Source organism: Narcine bancroftii, chromosome 12 (genome assembly GCF_036971445.1).
Source record: "Narcine bancroftii isolate sNarBan1 chromosome 12, sNarBan1.hap1, whole genome shotgun sequence".
Lineage (NCBI taxonomy): Eukaryota > Metazoa > Chordata > Chondrichthyes > Torpediniformes > Narcinidae > Narcine > Narcine bancroftii.
Genome location: NC_091480.1, coordinates 87,245,935 through 87,264,522, shown reverse-complemented (window position 1 = coordinate 87,264,522; position 18,588 = coordinate 87,245,935). Strand labels below are relative to the sequence as shown.

Here is an 18,588-nt window from a genome sequence, read left to right as displayed (position 1 = left end):
TACCAGCTAGCTCAACAATGCCAAGCTATGTGTCATTTCAGGGAAGAATATCTGGTTTGAGAATGGAATTCCCATGTGGAAGCACAACGTGGTAACAGTTGCAGTTCATCTCCATGGCAGTGTTGAAGGAATGCCAGTGTAAATTTTCTTCCTTTCCAGCATTGCCAGCCAGGTAATATTTTGGAGATACTGGTTAGATTTTAGATACTGGGTAAGGGGCAGCACAGTTAGTACAATGCTGTTACAACAGCAGCCCCCTGGGCTTGGATCTCCTGCTCCCTGTAAGGAGTTTGTACATTCTCTCCGTGTCTGCCTGGTGGGGGGGTGGGGGGGGATCCGGTTTCCTTCCACCTTCCGAAAATGTGCAGGGGTTGTAGGTCAATTGGGTGTAATTGGGCAGCGCGGGCTTGTGGGCCATAAGGGTCTGTTACCATGCTGTATGTTAAAATTTAACTTGTTCCATGTGTCTTCTTTTTGGGGGGCAGTCCTTGTCCAATTCAATAAGCCATCAATCAACAATTATCACTTTCCAAAGATGGAATACAATCAGGAATAAAACAGACACAAGCCATGCAACATAATAGATTTTAAATCCAAATGTTATATGTTTGATGTAAGTTGAACTCAAACTAGTTCTACACTGGTGCAGTATCGGACATTAAGGGTGTCATCAGTGCAGCCATTCTTTGTCAAATACAGCGAGCTTGACACCTGCAAGGAACTAATTACAATGGCACTAACTTATCTTACTTTGCATCTGGTTAGAAAGCAGCAAAAGAGAATATTTTTCCTTCAGTTTGGATTGATTTGTGCAGTGAACTGGAATTCCCTGACTGTGTGTATTTGAGATGGCTAGGTCCTTCCCTACCCCAATATAAATCCTGGTTTTCCCACCTTACCTCAGATTCACCTGAGGACTATTGTACATACTGGCCATTGATTGTAAGCTATGAAAAGTGTATCTGTACTCCTCTCAAGTTTCTGAGTGCAATCAGTCGCATTACAATCTGAGAATATACCAATGTTGGTTGGCATATGATTCACATCCCCTTCAGGAATGAAATGGAAGGTGATTTATTTCGTCGGTAATGCTGACTGCTGCTGTCCGCAAGACATGAAAAGCTCGTGGCCAGGTGAAAGAATTAATGAATTACTGCTGGACACCACCAAAATTTTTGGCGTTCAGGAAGTGAAAACACTTCTTGGTCATGAGCAGAAAGAAACTGGAAAGACTCAGCAGGTCAGGCGGCATCAATGGAGAGAAATGGTTGGTCTTAATAAAGGTAAAAATGCTGGAGGAACTCAGCTTGTCTCACAGTGTCCATAGGAGAGAGAGAGGGAGAGAGAGAGAGAGAGAGAGAGAGAGAGAGAGAGAGAGAGAGAGAGACAGAGAGACAGAGCTGGGGGAAAGGCAACAGGGTGAAGAAAGGGTGAGGGGTTTGACAAAAATGTGTTTTTCCTCCAATTTGCTGGTGGTCTCAGTCTGCCAGTTCATGAGACCATGGACAGATATGATAGCAAGGGAATGGGACATGGAATTGAAATATGTGGCCACTGGGAGATCCACACTATTGCAGTGGCAGAGATGGGGCACTCAACAAAATGATTTCCCTGTCTGCGCCCAGTCTCTCTGATGTAGAGAGGACCACAACAGGAGCACCGGATGCAGTAGATGACCCTTGTAGATCCATAAATGAAATGTTGTTTTCACTCTCTTCTCAAAAAAGGGTCCTGAATCAAAACACTGACAGGTCATTTTGCTCCAAGGATGCTGTCTGACCTGTTGAAACCCTCCAGCTTCTCTTTGTTTGCTCAAGATATCAGCATCTGTAGTTCTTATGATATAGCGTGGTAGCCTCACAGTTCCAGTAACTAATTTCACTGACCTTTAGTGGTCTCTATGTGGAGCTTGCGCGTTTTTTTCTGTGATCACGTGCTCCACTCGTCCCCACACCCCAGGGTGACAACGTTTTAAGGATTCAGTTATTAGTAATGTAACTTGAGCCCTTATTTGCAGGTGTACTTTGTGTACCCTTTCTCCAGCCAGCTGTTGAATACACCTTTGGTTTCTCACTTAATGTAGGGGGAGGTTTATCATCTTCATTCAAGACCAGTTACAAAGTTTGGAAGCAATCATGCAAATATAGAAATATTTTCCTGAGATGATGCATTAATAATTAGGGAATCCCAAATAAAACCACAATGCTGGAGAAGCTCAACAGGTAAACAGTATATTTTATGTAGCAAAGATAAAGATACATAACCAATGTTTCAGGCTTCAGCCCTTCATCAAGGTATGGAAAAATGTCCGCAGGCATCCCAAAGGCAACATGCCTGGAAAGCAAGTCTTGGTGAGTGTGTAGCAACGCCGCACTCCAACCCCCAGGAGGCATCGAACCAGCCACATGACGTTAGTGCGTGTGGAGCGTGTGATTCTTGCTTTTAAAACTTTGCACAGGTGATGAGGAGTAAACCCATTTGATTCACTCTAAAAACACCTTGTGTGGTTATTTCGTCGTGTCCACTGTGATTCCAGTGGGCCACAATTGGTAACCCTGATGAGTCCGAAAATGTTTTTTTTTGTGCTAACATGGACTCTGCAGCCATTGCTGTGAAGCTTCCACCTTCTGCCAGTTCTGGGGCGGGGGAGGGGGGGAAAGGGGGAGGGTGCGTAGCTGTGCTATGTCGCCACTACAACACCCAGGAGGCATTGATCCAGCCATGTGATGTCAGCACGTGATGATGTCAGCGTGCGATTCTGGCTTTTAAAAGTTTGCGCAGGCGATGAAGAGTAAATCCATTTGATTCACTCTAAAACACCTTGTGTGGTTATTTTGTCGTGTCCACTGCGATTCCAGTGGCCGCAAGTGCATGAAAAACGCACTTAGGGAAGCCCATTCATCAATCAGGGAAGCCCATTCATCAATCGGGGAAGCCTATTTATCAATCAAGGAAGCCCATTCATCAATCAGGGAAGCCCATTCATCAATCAAGGAAGCCCATTCATCAATCAAGGAAGCCCATTCATCAATCAGGGAAGCCCATTCATCAATCAGGGAAGCCCATTCATCAATCAGGGAAGCCTATTTATCAATCAAGGAAGCCCATTCATCAATCAGGGAAGCCCATTCATCAATCAGGGAAGCCCATTTATCAATCAAGGAAGCCCACTCATCGATCAGGGAAGCCCATTCATCAATCAGGGAAGCCCATTTATCAATCAAGGAAGCCCATTCATCAATCAGGGAAGCCATTCATCAATCAGGGAAGCCTATTTATCAATCAAGGAAGCCCATTCATCAATCAGGGAAGCCCACTCATCAATCAGGGAAGCCCATTCATCAATCAGGGAAGCGCATTCATCAATCGGGGAAGCCTATTTATCAATCAAGGAAGCCCATTCATCAATCAGGGAAGCCCATTCATCAATCGGGGAAGCCTATTTATCAATCAAGGAAGCCCATTCATCAATCAGGGAAGCCCATTTATCAATCAAGGAAGCCCATTCATCAATCAGGGAAGCCCATTTATCAGTCAAGGAAACCCATTCATCAATCAGGGAAGCCCATTCATCAATCAGGGAAGCCTATTTATCAATAAAGGAAGCCCATTCATCAATCAGGGAAGCCCACTCATCAATCAGGGAAGCCCATTCATCAATCAGGGAAGCCCATTCATCAATCAGGGAAGCCCACTCATCAATCAGGGAAGCCCATTCATCAATCATGGAAGCCCATTCATCAATCAGGGAAGCCCATTCATCGATCAGGGAAGCCTATTTATCAATCAAGGAAGCCCATTCATCAATCAGGGAAGCCCACTCATCAATCAGGGAAGCCCATTCATCAATCATGGAAGCCCATTTATCAATCAGGGAAGCCCATTCATCAATCAGGGAAGCCCATTCATCGATCAGGGAAGCCCATTCATCAACCAGGGAAGCCCATTCATCAATCAGGGAAGCCTATTTATCAATCAAGGAAGCCCATTCATCAATCAGGGAAGCCCATTCATCAATCAGGGAAGCCCATTCATCAATCAGGGAAGCCCATTCATCAATCAGGGAAGCCCATTCATCAATCGGGGAAGCCTATTTATCAATCAAGGAAGCCCATTCATCAATCAGGGAAGCCCACTCATCAATCAGGGAAGCCCATTCATCAATCAGGGAAGCCCACTCATCAATCAGGGAAGCCCACTCATCAATCAGGGAAGCCCATTCATCAATCGGGGAAGCCTATTTATCAATCAAGGAAGCCCATTCATCAATCAGGGAAGCCCATTCATCAATCAGGGAAGCCTATTTATCAATCAAGGAAGCCCATTCATCAATCAGGGAAGCCCATTCATCATTTCTAAGAAAAATATAAATAGAAGCCCAAAACTCTTCGACGTTTATTTCAAAGGGTAAAACACAGGTGATGGGCTCCAGCCCGAAACGTTGGTGATGTCCCTTCGCTGCATCAAGGCAATGTTTGAGCTGCTGAGTTCCTCCAGGAATCCAGTGAGTGAATTTCAAAAGATGTGGCAGACCTGCATTCTTAAAACCGATCTGAGATTGGACTGGGAGGAGGGATGCATTCATTCGAACGGAGTTGTGTATATATATTTTTGACCTTCCCCTTGCTCCCACCTGAAGTCCAGTTGACGTGTGTTGGCAGCGAGTTGCTGCGGGCGCCCGTGGACCACGAAAGTCCGCAGCCGCTGGTGGTTAGGGTTCCCCCAGCATTTCTGTGTGTCGTCGCCTGAATCAATCGTGAGGGCCATTAGAGATCACCCCCCCCCCCCCCCCAACGGACAGGGTTTTGCGGGGGTGAAGACCATCGAGGCCCCCGGAGAAGCAGCGCGGGTGGAAGCGCCACCGAGAGAAGCGTTGCCACTTTAAGGGACAGCGACCGCGGCTCGGCTCGGCCGGGGAGGACCGACACGCCGCTCCGCGAGATCCGCGCAAGCAATCGGGAGGCTTTTGCACGGGGGGGGGTGGGGGGAAGCCAACAGCAGCAACAAAATAACAGCGCAAGGTAGGATCTGGTGGATCTGCTTGTAAGTTCGGGTAAAGCCTGGGCGCGGAGGGTGCAAATTGCACACGCGATGCGAGTCCCCGGGCGGCAGGGATGCGGATGCATTAGACGGGCTGCACCCTCTGGAGCGTCTGTGGCTGACCATTGGAGGGGCTGCACCCTCTGGAGAGTCTAAGTGTTGACCATTGGAGGGGCTGCACCCTCTGGAGAGTCTAAGTGTTGACCATTGGAGGGGCTGCACCCTCTGGAGAGTCTGTGGCTGAACATTGGAGGGGCTGCACCCTCTGGAGCGTCTGTGGCTGACCATTGGAGGGGCTGCACCCTCTGGATCGTGTCAGTGGCTGACCATTGGAGGGGCTGCACCCTCTGGAGCGTCTAAGTGTTGACCATTGGAGGGGCTGCACCCTCTGGAGAGTCTAAGTGCTGACCATTGGAGGGGCTGCACCCTCTGGAGAGTCTGTGGCTGACCATTGGAGGGGCTGCACCCTCTGGAGCGTCTGTGGCTGACCATTGGAGGGGCTGCACCCTCTGGAGCGTCTAAGTGTTGACCATTGGAGGGGCTGCACCCTCTGGAGAGTCTGTGGCTGAACATTGGAGGGGCTGCACCCTCTGGATCGTGTCAGTGGCTGACCATTGGAGGGGCTGCACCCTCTGGATCGTGTCAGTGGCTGACCATTGGAGGGGCTGCACCCTCTGGATAGTGTCAGTGGCTGACCATTGGAGGGGCTGCACCCTCTGGAGCGTCTAAGTGTTGACCATTGGAGGGGCTGCACCCTCTGGAGAGTCTAAGTGCTGACCATTGGAGGGGCTGCACCCTCTGGAGAGTCTGTGGCTGACCATTGGAGGGGCTGCACCCTCTGGAGCGTCTAAGTGGCTGACCATTGGAGGGGCTGCACCCTCTGGATCGTGTCAGTGGCTGACCATTGGAGGGGCTGCACCCTCTGGAGCGTCTAAGTGGCTGACCATTGAGCAACCGAGGTTTAAAAGGCATATTCACATGCCTGGGCAGTGGATGTGTGCACCCAGCAATAACACAGAGCTGCTCAACTCTGCTTGTATTTATTCACTATTATTATGGGCTCGGTTTAGAAATGAAACCTACTTTTTCTCCCCCGCCCCTCTAATTTAAAAAAAAAAGGTGCATTGAGGCTGACCGGTCGAATCTCCTCCTGACCACTTTATTTCATGTCTTGTGGCAGAGAGACAGAATTCTGGGTCCTACTGCCGGGCGGCTGGTGGTGTTGCATTGTGTCAATATGCATTTTGGGGGCATCGTGAATTTGCACTTGCTCTGACACGGACTGCCTTCTCGTCTCTCTGAATAAATCCGAGGGTGCACAGTGGACGAGGGGAGACAGGTGGGACAAGAAAGTGGAAAATGGTGGAAGTCTTCAGCAGTGAGACGGTGCCACTGGAAGGAAGCAGACCTCACATTTCAGAAAGTTGGTAGATGAGCTTTCTTTTCTGAATGCTGTTGAACCATTTTGTTGTCCTAAGTCAGAATAGGGTGCTTTGGCTGAAGGTATATATGAGACGGTGTCTGTAACAGCAGGGTTTTTTTTGGGAAAATGTAAGTAAGAATTCTTCCAGGCTTGCATTAGAAGGAACCAGCCTGCTATTTTAATTGTGACTGTTGAATATTCTAGCAAGTATCTATTCAGGAAGTCAGGAGAGCTTGAAGCAGAAGCATTCAATGATTGTATACTTTTATATATCTAAATTGATGACAAGAAACTTTGAAAATTTTGTGGTTTACCACATGTTTTAGTTCCAAAGATTGTACTGTTTCTTTTTGATGTGCACTTGAAGTGGAGAAATTCGAATACATCAGTGCCGGTAACTGAGCCCGTCTCGTCTGCAGAGTAGATGTCCGACAGGAGCCACAACATGCATTGTTATTTTTCACCCTTCAACATGATGCATTTATCCTGAAAAAAAAAGATTCTCGGTTTAATATGGAGTAGATTGTGCTGTGTCGTGAGCCAGTCTCACTTTGCAGCTGGCATTCGGGTGACTTCACCTTTTCACGTGGAATAGAGGAAAGGAACCTGTACACAACAGGTCATTTGTGCCTTTTGTTAGCTCCTTTTTAATAATTGAGATATCTTTAAAATGTAATTTCTATGATTGGGTAAGTGATTTTTGAAATTCACCTGGATACAGCGGGTAAGGGAAGATTTAAAAAAAATCAGTGTTACCACTGACTGTATTTGAGCTCTGGCACCTGCTTCAAAGTGCTTGATGAAATTGGATGGTGACATCACAGGTGAGAGATAAGTGGTTGTTAATAAATTCTAAACTTGGACTGTCCCAAATAATTGTAACTTTACGTCAAAGAATTGGTGGTGACTTGCGGAAGTGTTTAGAATTTGAACATGTTGTGCACAAGTCTTGTCATTCTGGCTGTATTCCAGGATGAATGCACAAGCATTTCATTAGAACGGCACTACTCCTAACTTTTAATCTATTAACCAGCTCGTTTTGTACTAAACTTTGGCAGTAAGTTATGCCACAATGAACCTACTGACTGTTTATTAATTGTTGACCTTTGTGTCTCTTATAAGAACTAATACTATTCCACAATTTCAGGAACCTCACAGAATTTGAGGCATTTAACACATACCAACAATCAATCAATTGATTGCTTTCTAACTGGAACTGTTGAGCACAAAATATTATTCCTAATTGGTTCCTTTCAAAAACCAACTTATTGAACATCTTCACCAGAGTCAAAGCATTGCAGCAAAATGTCTATCAGTCGCTCAGTCAGTAAAATATATTTCACTGTTGTAGTGTGGATTGTGGCAATCATGTGACTTCTGTCTGGAACCTGCTGGGAATGTGGATTGCGGAGGTCATCTGTCCTCTGGAACCCAGATGGAAGTCACCTCGCCTGCTAATCAAGGGGCAGCCCTGCCCACCGGTTAGCGCACGCCTACTCATTGGCCACTTTAATTGCCTGATGGCATGATGAAGTCCATCATGTGTGAGCCATCTCTCTCTTTCACTTGCCTATGCCACTCCAGGTTGTGAACCGTGGGTGACACTGGAGGGTCATTAGTAAGGTGTGTGCAGACAAAGAGATGGAAGCTGTGTATTGTGAGTTTAGGAGTCACTGTCCTTAATTGAGAGTAGTTAAGAGCTGTGCCTGCACCAGATCAAGGGGTGGCAGGTATTGCATGTTGTAACTTGATTTTAAAGCTCTCTATCTCCAAGCGCATGTGAGTACTTGTCTTTTATACCTGCTGCAACTCTCCTACACTTATTGAATAATACAAAAAAAACACTGATCAGCCAGTTTGTGTTCAGAGTCATTGCTCTTGGGACTTGCCAGACTTGTATCTTGATGTAGTCATGTGGCTGTCTTTTTATTTTTAGGCTTAAATGCATAAATGTACCTTGCATAGCCATGACAGGTTATATGATTGTTAGCTTCTGTTCCTACAACTCGATCAATATAAGCGCCATTGTTTGAGAATAAACAATCTCATACTTTGTACCTCACTTCCTTGTGATGTACAAGGAGGCCATTCCATCCATTGAGTCTCCACCAGTTGACAGAGATCAATACTCACATATTTCTCAATAACCCACTCTCTCGTGCACATGGATTTGTCCTGTTTTGAAACTATTCTTGGAAACAAGTTGTCATATGTAGAATCGGAATTCATTGTCATAAAGATGCCACAAAATTTGTTGTTTTATGACAGAATTACAGTGCAAATGTTTGTATAAAAACCCCTTGCAGGATCATGTAAAAGTCAAAATGAGGCAGTGTCTGTGGTTCATTGTTTATTCTGGAATCTGATGGCAGAGAAGTTATTTTTGTGTTGCTAGGTGTTCACCTTCAGGCTCCTGTATCTCCTTACCAATGGCTGTGTGAAGAGGGCATCAACTGGGTGGTGAGGGTCCTTGAGGATAGAGGCTGCTTTGTTTAGGCATTGCCTCTTGTAGATGTCCTCAGTGGAGTGAACACTGAAGCCTATGATAGCAATGGCCAAGTTCACAACTCTCTTGAGGTTTTATTTTATCTAGTGCATTGGCACCTCTGTACCAGATAGTAATGCAATCAGTCAGAATGCTCTGCAAAGTACACCTTTAACAATTGCAAAAGTCTTTGGTGACATACCAAATCTCCTCAAAGTTGTCATGAAGTATAGATGTAGAGGCACTTCCCACACTACCACCCCTCCCATTCCCCAGGACAGATCTTCAGTGATGTGGATATCCAGGAAGTTGAAGTTCCTTAATTTTCCTGCTGCTCACCCCTTGATAAGGACTCGTTTGTGTTATCTTGATTTATTTCCCCCCCCCCCCAAAGTCCACAAACAGTTCCTTAGTTTTGCTAACCAGCTCATCTATCTCACTCTTGTATGCTTCCTCATTGGTGACTGCGATTCTGCTGGCGCCCATGGTGACATCGGCAATTTGTAGATGGCATCTGAATTGTGCTAAGCCCCAGTACAATAAATGGATGCACTGAAATGTTTACTTACTGCAACCAAACAGGTGCATAAAATGCACCAACTGCAATTAAACACATTGAATTGCCACAATATGCCAAGACAACATGAAATAATAAATACAAAAGGATGGATAAATATTCATAGGTGAGTTTAAAAAAAAAAAAAAAATTGTTTCACTCAATAAATTCTCTTTATTGTGCAACTGAGCCACATTATACATTGAGGGCACTCCGTAGGGATTTTTATTCAAAGCTGTATTTGCTGTAAGTCTTGAAGCATTTGCTAAGAGTTTGATATAAAGATTTTTTCCCAGGTCATCACTGGGGCACCTAATCTTTCTAATCTCTTGCCCCTGAAGGTAGTTAGATTTCAGATTTATTGTCAGAGAAAATGCATGACAACACGTACAACCCTGAAATTGTTTTCCTGTGGAAAAACCATTTTTGAAAGTGCAAAAAAAAGCTCAACGCACACACAAATAAATGTAAACCAACTGCAATACAGAGAGAGGAATGACAAATAAAGTGCAAGAGTCCTCAAATACGCCCCAGATTGAGTTTATCTTTGAAGAGTCTGAATGTGGAGGGGTAGCAGCTGTTCCTGAACCTGGTGGTGTGAATCTTGTGGCATTGAATTTCATGACGATAAATTCTGATTCTGACCTATACCTCTTTCCTGATGGTACCAGCGAGAACAGAGCGTGCTCTGGGTGCGGTGGATCCTTGATGATCGCTGCTACTCTCCAACAGCGATCTATTATTGCAGTTGGTGCATTTTATGCACCTGTTTGGTTGCAGTAAGTAAACATTTCAGTGCATCCATTTTTTGAACTGGGGCTTGGCACAATTCAGATGCCATCTACAAATTTGCCGATGTCACCATGGGCGCTGGCAGAATCGCAGTCACCAATGAGGAAGCATACAAGAGTGAGATAGATGAGCTGATTAGCAAAACTAAGGAACTGTTTGTGGAATTTGGGGGTGGGGGGGGGGGGGAAGAAATCCAGATACCACAAACGAGTCCTTATCAAGGCGTTCCCCGTTGATGTTCTAAATGGTGGGGAGGGTTTTACCTGTGACATCTTGGATCTGTGTTCACTACCTTTTGCAGGTTTTCGCACTCAGGTATAGGTGTCCCCACGTCAGATTGTGATGCAGCCGTTCACCACGCAGCACTGGAAATTTGCCAGAGTTTGATGTCATACCAAACATTCTCCAGTGCCTGAGGAAGGAGAGGCACTGATGTGCTTTCTTCACGATGCCATGTGTGGTGGGTCCAGGAAAGATCATCTGAGATATTTCCTCACAGGAACTTGAATTTGTTCACCCTCTCCACCTCTGATTGTCCAGTGATCAGTGGATCGTACACCTCTGTTTCCCTTTCTGAAGTCAACAATAAGCTCCTTGGTTCTGGTGACTTTGAGTGAGAGGTTATTGTTGGAGTGATGCAGTGAATATTGTTGCTTGCACAACTGAGGATTTCATTTGTATTTTTTGGCAAACTTGGTATTTAAAATTCTTTGCATTAAAGTATCATGAAATAATTAATATGCTGCCAGAAGATAGCAATGTCTTACCCATTATTTTTCAACAAGGCCTGCAGGGAGATTTGCTGTTTTAATCATTTTACATAAAAACCTCCAAGAACTGTCTGAATAATTGTGTTCTTCAAGGGTATTTCTATTGTTTTATATTAATTGAACAATATTTTTATTTGACAACTTTCATGTTGTTTCTACTTCCTCAGAAGTATTGACTCCTGAATGAGGAATGATTGCAAAAGATTGTCCTTTCATGGTACAGTACTTGTAAACTGTCAGCACATGAATTGTGGAATTTTCTAACAAGCTACTGATCGCAGGGGATGTAAAGGTTAAAATTTAAATTCTTTTTATCTGGGTGTCCAGCTGGGGTGATTCCTATCAGTGGAGAAGAGCTGTACCAGCCCTTGCCTTCTATAGCCACGGGTCACTGACCTAAATTGTGCAGCCCCTTCTATCATCATGGCCGAGCTCGACTAACTCCCTGCAGATTGCAAATTGAAACAAAGATTGCACTATTTTCTTCAGTTTACCTTTCACTGAGTTGAGCTCTGAGCCTACAAGTGAATAATCTACTTATCTTTTCCTGAAGTAAGTTATTGTAGATAATTAAACAGTTGGCTGTTTGCAGTTGAACAATATTTGTGTTGTCGAAAAATGTTAAGACATTGGAACTAATTGGATACATTAGATCATCCTTAATATCAAATCCAAGGAATCGATGGTAATTCTATACAGTGGTCTGAATAATAACAACTGGGAACTAAAATTAGAACTGACGAAGTTTGATATACTAAACTATTCTGTCATCTGGAATGACTGAATAAACAAAAAAAAAAGCTTTCAATGCTTGTGCGTAATATGACCATATTTCAATTTTTATCCCTTGTAACTGGAACTTGCACTGTTTGAAGGAGAATGTTTATTGTCCATTCCCATTTTGTCTTGAACTGTGAAATCTATTGGGTAATTTTCAAGGGCCAGATGAGAATCAATTGTGGATTTGCCTTTACAAATCAATCATACCAGGTAAGGAAGATAGATTTTCTTCCTGGAAGGACACTGGTGTCGCAAATGGGTTTCGTAAGACAAACTAATTATTCCATGGCCATCTTTGAAGCTTGCTTTTTAATTCCAGATTATTTAAGTAAATGAATTTAAATTCCCCAGCTAACATCATAGTATTTGAATTTGATTCACTAAATCATTAGTTTGGACTGTTTATTTGGTAGCTCGATCAGTCATGTTATCTTTGTTTTTTCTTTATAAAATAATTTGAATGCACCTTGCAATTTTTAAAGAATCTTTTTAAAATCTAGTTTCCCCTCCTGGGAAAAAAAAATAATTGTAGGCTTGGCATTGAAAGTAGTTGGAGGCTAAGCTGCAATGCTTCTGTGTTGAGCACAGATGCTATTTAATTTTTAATTTATTTACAGCATGTAGAAACAGATTCTGGCCATTTAAACCCATGGCACTCAATTTTCAAGTTGCGGAACAATATCCTGCAACAACAAGTGCATTATACAATGCATCTCCTGCTGTAGTGAATGCGACAGTACAGATTCTATCACCCAGTTTGTAGTGTAGGATGACTGTGATTGGCTGAGAGTGTAGCCCCACCTACTGGCAGGTCTTAAAGGATTGCTCCTAGCCAGACCAGGTCATTCTGGACTAGTCGACCTACTTGTGATGTGCTCCAGTCTTTTAGTTAATAAAAGCTTTGGTTTGGATCAACAAGTCTTTGATTCTTTCGACGTGCTCTACAGTGAGCAATGCAGTTTCTTATTTAATATAAAGTTATCATCTTTTGCTGTAATATGCTTGTACTGTATATTTGAGAATCAATTATTTTTAATTCCAGTTTTTTTAAATGTAGGAAGTACTGAATTTGATCGACTGACTAGTTTTTGCTCTTTTGTCGCGCTCAGTGTAAATTTATTGGAATGTACAAATTCTTTCTCACTCCAGTCGAACAGGTGCTAAATCAACCCTATTGCAAATTGCCTGTGTTCCTTCGTCTTCCTCCCTCCTCCTCATTTTTTTTAAATTCAAGGGTCTACCTGTGTGTGTGTTTTTTTTTCTTCTTTCCAGAGGAAAGGGCTTTTCACTAGACCCCAGCATCTACAAATTTTTCCTGTTTAACCTTATAAGAGACACAAACTCCAATAGTCGAAACTAAATGACAGAATAATGTCAAGATAGCAAAAGAGATTATAAATATTAAAGGATCGATGCATATTCACAGTTGCAGTTAGTGCAATAAAAAGTGATGTTTTAATAGAGGTCTTTTGGTGGACTCGAGCAGTGAATTGTTAGGATTACAGTGGTATGGGAATGTTCAAGAGCCTGATAGTTTTTAAATTCAACAGCTATCGTTGAATCTAGAGGTGCATAGAAACATAGAAAATTGGTGCAGGAGTAAGCCATTTGGCCCTTCAAGCCTACACCACCATTCATTATGATCATGGCTGATCAGTACCCAGTTACTGCCTTCTCCCCATACCCCCGATCCTCTGAGCCACAAGGGCCAAATCTAATCTCTTAAATATTGACAAGGAACCGGTCTCAACTACTTCCTGTGGCAAAGAATTCCACAGATCCACCACCCTCTGAGAGAAGAAATTTTTCCTCCTCTCAGTCCTAAAAAAAAACTCCCCCCTATCCTTAAACTGTGACCCCAGGTTCTGTACCTATCAGTTGAAGGGATCAGTGAATCGAGATTGTGACCTAGGTGATGGGGGTTCCTTACGACGTTGGCTGCCTTCTTGAGGCAGAGTCTCACAACAGATTTTTTTAATGGATGGAAGGTCAGTGTCTGTGATGGACTTGATTTGATTCACCAGTTGCTGTAGCCTTTTGTATTCCTGGGCGCTCGAGTCTCCGAACCAGCTCATGGTGCAATCAATCAGTTTACTTTCCACATGACACCGTGCATTTTGGTTTGCATTTATAGATATTGTGTTTTTTGAATCATTCGCATGGAAAAATCTTTCAGAAGACACACAATGTAAATCAACAAAAATTAGTTATTTTCAAAAAAAAAAGTGTTTATTCATCAAAGTTCATAATTCTTCTTATTTTAGCATTGTTAGCAGTGCCTTTGGAAGAAATTGTATGTATTTTTGGTTCAAGGGGCTGATTGTTGAATATAATATACTGTATTTGCAATGTTGTACAGAACAGTTTCCACTCAAACTCTAGAGACTGAAGACTTTCACTGGCACCATTTCTGAAATTTATCTCGGAGGACACACTTCTGCAGTTATTTATTGGTTTCATTTCTTCAATTTGTAGGTGTAAACAATGGTATTTGCACATTTTTCCCCATTTCATGGGCATCATCTGAGTGCCCACCTATAAAGTGCTGTATGTCAGCAGTGCAAAATTCCCCTGAAACGTAGCAGTATTTTCTATAGTTTATTAGAAAATTATTGACTGTGGGTTATTAGCTTTACACTGATTTCCCCCCCCCCCCCACCACATTCTTCCCCACACCTGCCAATAACTTTGTTGCTTTTCCTTCTTCTGGATGCATTCACACCTGATGAAGGGTTTTGGTCTGACCTGCTGAGTTCTCCAGCATTTTGTGTGTTGACACCCAATCCTACCTTTTAATTCACCTACCCAAGCCTGAATTACCATTCCTCAGCATTGCTTGTATGGCAGTAATCTGATGGGCTGGAGTCCTGCATTTCTCTCCCCCCCCCCCCCCCAAAAAAAAACCTTGTGTCCCAATTGTCAGCTGATGTTTGCACATGGATTGTTTTAAAGGATATTGCACTGTAGCAAACATTTGGGGAAAAATACTACTTCCTGACTTTAATCCTGTGAGTGATGAACCTCTGGGATTTTCTGCCCTCAGATTATTGGGGATTTTAAGAGGATGTAGACTTTTTTTCTTGAAAAGTAGTATGATTGAGGGGTATTGGCAGAGAAGAAGACACGAGTCCAGAGGCTGACTAGCCATGATCAGATTGAACAATCTGGTAGGCTTGAGGGGCTATGTGGCTTATCATGCTCCTAACTCAATGCTGAATACATTCTGCCCATGTTGTGATTGGAATCAATATAGAATGGGGAGGGGAGGGGTGTGTGTGTGCACGCCACAACAGTCAATAGCACCATTACGCATATCGCTGTACTTTTTCACTGAATTTGGGACTCAGTCTCAATGATCCAGATAAAAGTAAATCTTCAGATGAAGCAGACTTTGGCTATGTATTCAAAATTGAGTCATTTACAAAGTTATTTTGAGGAAGGGCTCCTCAATTGTGCCATCAATTTTAAAATGGTAATTAACTCTGGAGCAGAATATTTAACAATTGGAGAAAATGATTCCAACTGTGTATGATTTTTCTATTCCTTTCTTACAGCCAAACGTGGACTTCCTGAAATATAGCAAATATCCTTTTATTAAGTATGGGGCAAAATGAGACAAACACCTTGGAGTAGATTTTACAAAATTGCTTTCTTGATTGAAGCAAGAGAGCAAATGATTGGCCTTGACTGCAGAAACATTTATCTCAGTGCCATCATGCCTTGCAGCTTTCCTTGATCTTTTCCTTTCTGAGTGAATGTGAAATTTCAGATTCAGATTTATTGTGAGAACATGCAAGAGATTCTTTTTACTGCAGGCGAGGCAGGATTGCCACTTTTTGGGAGTGCCAAAAAAACTACTCAACGTATACATGTAAACAAATAAATAAACGTAAACAAGCTGCAATACTGAGGGGGGGAAAATAATACAGTGTACGAATCCTGATTGATTTGGTCGTTGACTCTGATGGTGGAAGGGTAGCAGCTGTTCCTGAACCTGGTGGTGTGAGTCTTGTGGCATTTGTACCTCTTTCCTGAGGGCAGCAGCTAGAATATAGCATGTGCTGGGTGGAGTGGATCCTTGATGATTGCAGTTGCTCTCCAGCGGCAGTGTTCCCTGTTGATGCTCCTCGATGTTGGGGAGGGTTTTGCCTGTGATATCCTGGGCTGTGTCCACTACCATTTGCAACGCTTTATGCTCAGGGGTATTGGTGCTCCCGGTTTCCTCTTCAAATTCACTGATGTTTTAAGGCTTGCAATTTTGAAGAACCTGCCCTGATGTGATTTCATTATGTATGAATATCGTGCTTGTGTAAAGCAGCTGCCAAATGGAAATGTTTTGGGAATATATGGCTTCAGGAAACAGACTCTCCATCTACAGAACCACCATCCCTCGAAATTATTTCCATACTCTTCCTGATTGTAGAAAGGTCAGATTGCTCTCAATTTCTCACACCCCATGGCCATTATCAGTTTTATTTATTGAGCCCAGCAGAAAATGGTACCTTCTCATGACTTTCTAATCCTTGCTTTGCGTCTGCTCAAATACACGAGAGTAGGGTTGGTTAGTTACACTCTGATCTCTAGCCCAAGGAGACTGTGGCCTCTTATAGACACTGGCTCTGCTACTTTTGCTAAATCAGTGCAGATTGAGGTTGAAATATTCTTTGTGTATCTCCAATGGGAGCCAAGAGATGCCCCCTAGATGTTATATAGCTGGTGTATCATCTGAGCCAAGGAGTTTTGTTCGTTCAGACTAGTTTATCTTCAGGAAGGTGGTGACCAGAGTGTTATTAGTGGGGGAGATATGTAGGCATTGGAAATTAAGGGAATAGTTTCTATTCTTTCATGGAATATGAATGGGGAAATATTCTGCCCACCAAGCAACAGTGGCCAAAGGTAAAAATAGTTCATATCTCTTCCTCTGTTTGGTTCAAAGGGAAAGCTAATGAACTAATGGACGGAGGAAAGGTGCATCTCCCGATGACCTTAACAACTTATAAAAGTTAGAAACTAAACACGTCTTGGGTATTTTCATCTCTAAAGAGATTGCCTGAGTAATTTTTGTCCTTTAATTTAAGGTTTTCTCGAAGTTGAAGCAAATCCCCTACCCCAGAGAGGATGTTGTACAGAGGGATAGCACTGCTGAGATCTGAGAGAGAATAGTGGCTGGTAACACTGGACAGCACATTTTTTCCCCGCAAGGTTTGCTGTAATTGAGGATTACTGTAGGCAAGTTCAAGATGAACACCAAGATAATTTCAGATTAGGAAAGTGGAGAAAACTTTTATTGAACTTTGTATGTTTAATTTAATAATGAGGCTGACACATTGAGTTTGTTCAACTGACCTAAAAATGTTTTGCCGCTGATTTTCATATGTACTCAGCATCTGAGGCCTCTCGTGTCGGTGTCCAACAACAGTCGACTAGCACTGATGGATTCCAATTGCCCTGATGCTGCTTTTCGGTGAAGCCTTTCAGCAGGTTCGTCGCTGCCCTGAGATCAGCGGGGAAGACGTCCAAGTGCGAAGGCAGAAAATGAATTTTCAATGACACATTGCATTTCATGGTTTTGTGAAGTGGACTTAAAATATGATAGGAAATCATAAAATTAGGTTGTATCCGCAAGCAAAAATGGCATGTGATAGGAAAATTTAAAGAAAAATTTCGTGATCTGCAGCCCAAAATCCATAAAATGCACCCAAAAAATGTTTGGAAGCAAAATCTTCATTGTCTAGTATAATTTGCAGCATATTTTATTACTGACCTATGTATTGAAACAATGATACAGCAATACTGAATATTCCTAGGGTAACTGTCTCCCATGTTGTACCATGGTCTACCCTCTTGGTTAGTTGGTTTTGCTGCTGGGGCAGACATACCACTGCCAACAGATACCAGTTATGCCTGTATTGTGGTGGAAAGTGTGCTGACCGGCTGCATCATGGTGTGGGGACACCAAAACCCTGGCGTGTAAAGCCCTGCAAAAGATAGCCCAGGACACCACAGGAAAAACTCCCCACCATCAAGAAAATCTACAGGGAACACTGCCATCATGCATCTGTTCTTACTGCTACCATCAGGAAAGAGGTATAGATGCCACAAGACTCACACCATCTGGTTCAGGAACAGCTGCTCCCATTATACAAAAAACTCAATCAGGACTTTTACTTTTGCACTTTATCATTTTTCTGTGTTGCACAGTCAGTTTATTTACATTTCTTTATTTGTTCAGGTCTGTATGTTGAGCACAGTTTTTTTTGTGCTACCAATAAATGGCAATTCTGCCTTACCTGTTGGAAAAGAATCTCAGGGTTGTATGTGGTGTCATGTATATATTCTGAAAATGAATCTGAAATCAGTCTGACATACACTACATTGTCACTTCACTGCTGTTCAAGACGGGTCTCCCAAAGCTAATCTGCAAAGTAAATGCATGGATCCATGTTTGAATGGATTGGCCATACCATTCGAAACCCAGGCTGTTGGCGAGTGATTTGCTGACTGCTTTAGGGGGCAATTAAGAGTCAATGTTGATGCACAAGTTAACGGTGATCAAGGGAAGAAAGAATTGAAATGAAGTTCAATGTCTGATTGAAAGACGTTAATAATACTTGTGCTTGGGTTTATGTCCAACAGGAGAGAAAGGAAAGCTGCACCTGACCTTTGGGGCTAATCTTCATCTCCATCTGGTCAAATATTCTTCAGCATCTTGTCCATTTTATTCTGAATACCATGGAATGTC

General features: G+C 43.0%; 1 long non-coding RNA gene across 1 annotated transcript in view; it reads left to right on the top strand.

Annotated features, from left to right (window-relative positions):
- The first annotated feature begins 4,945 nt into the window (after positions 1–4,945).
- LOC138746443 (uncharacterized) overlaps positions 4,946–18,588 on the top strand; it is a 211,403-nt gene continuing 197,760 nt past the window's right edge. The window contains exon 1 of the long non-coding RNA XR_011346959.1: positions 4,946–5,021. This is a non-coding gene — a long non-coding RNA (uncharacterized lncRNA). The remainder of the gene's footprint in view (positions 5,022–18,588) is intronic.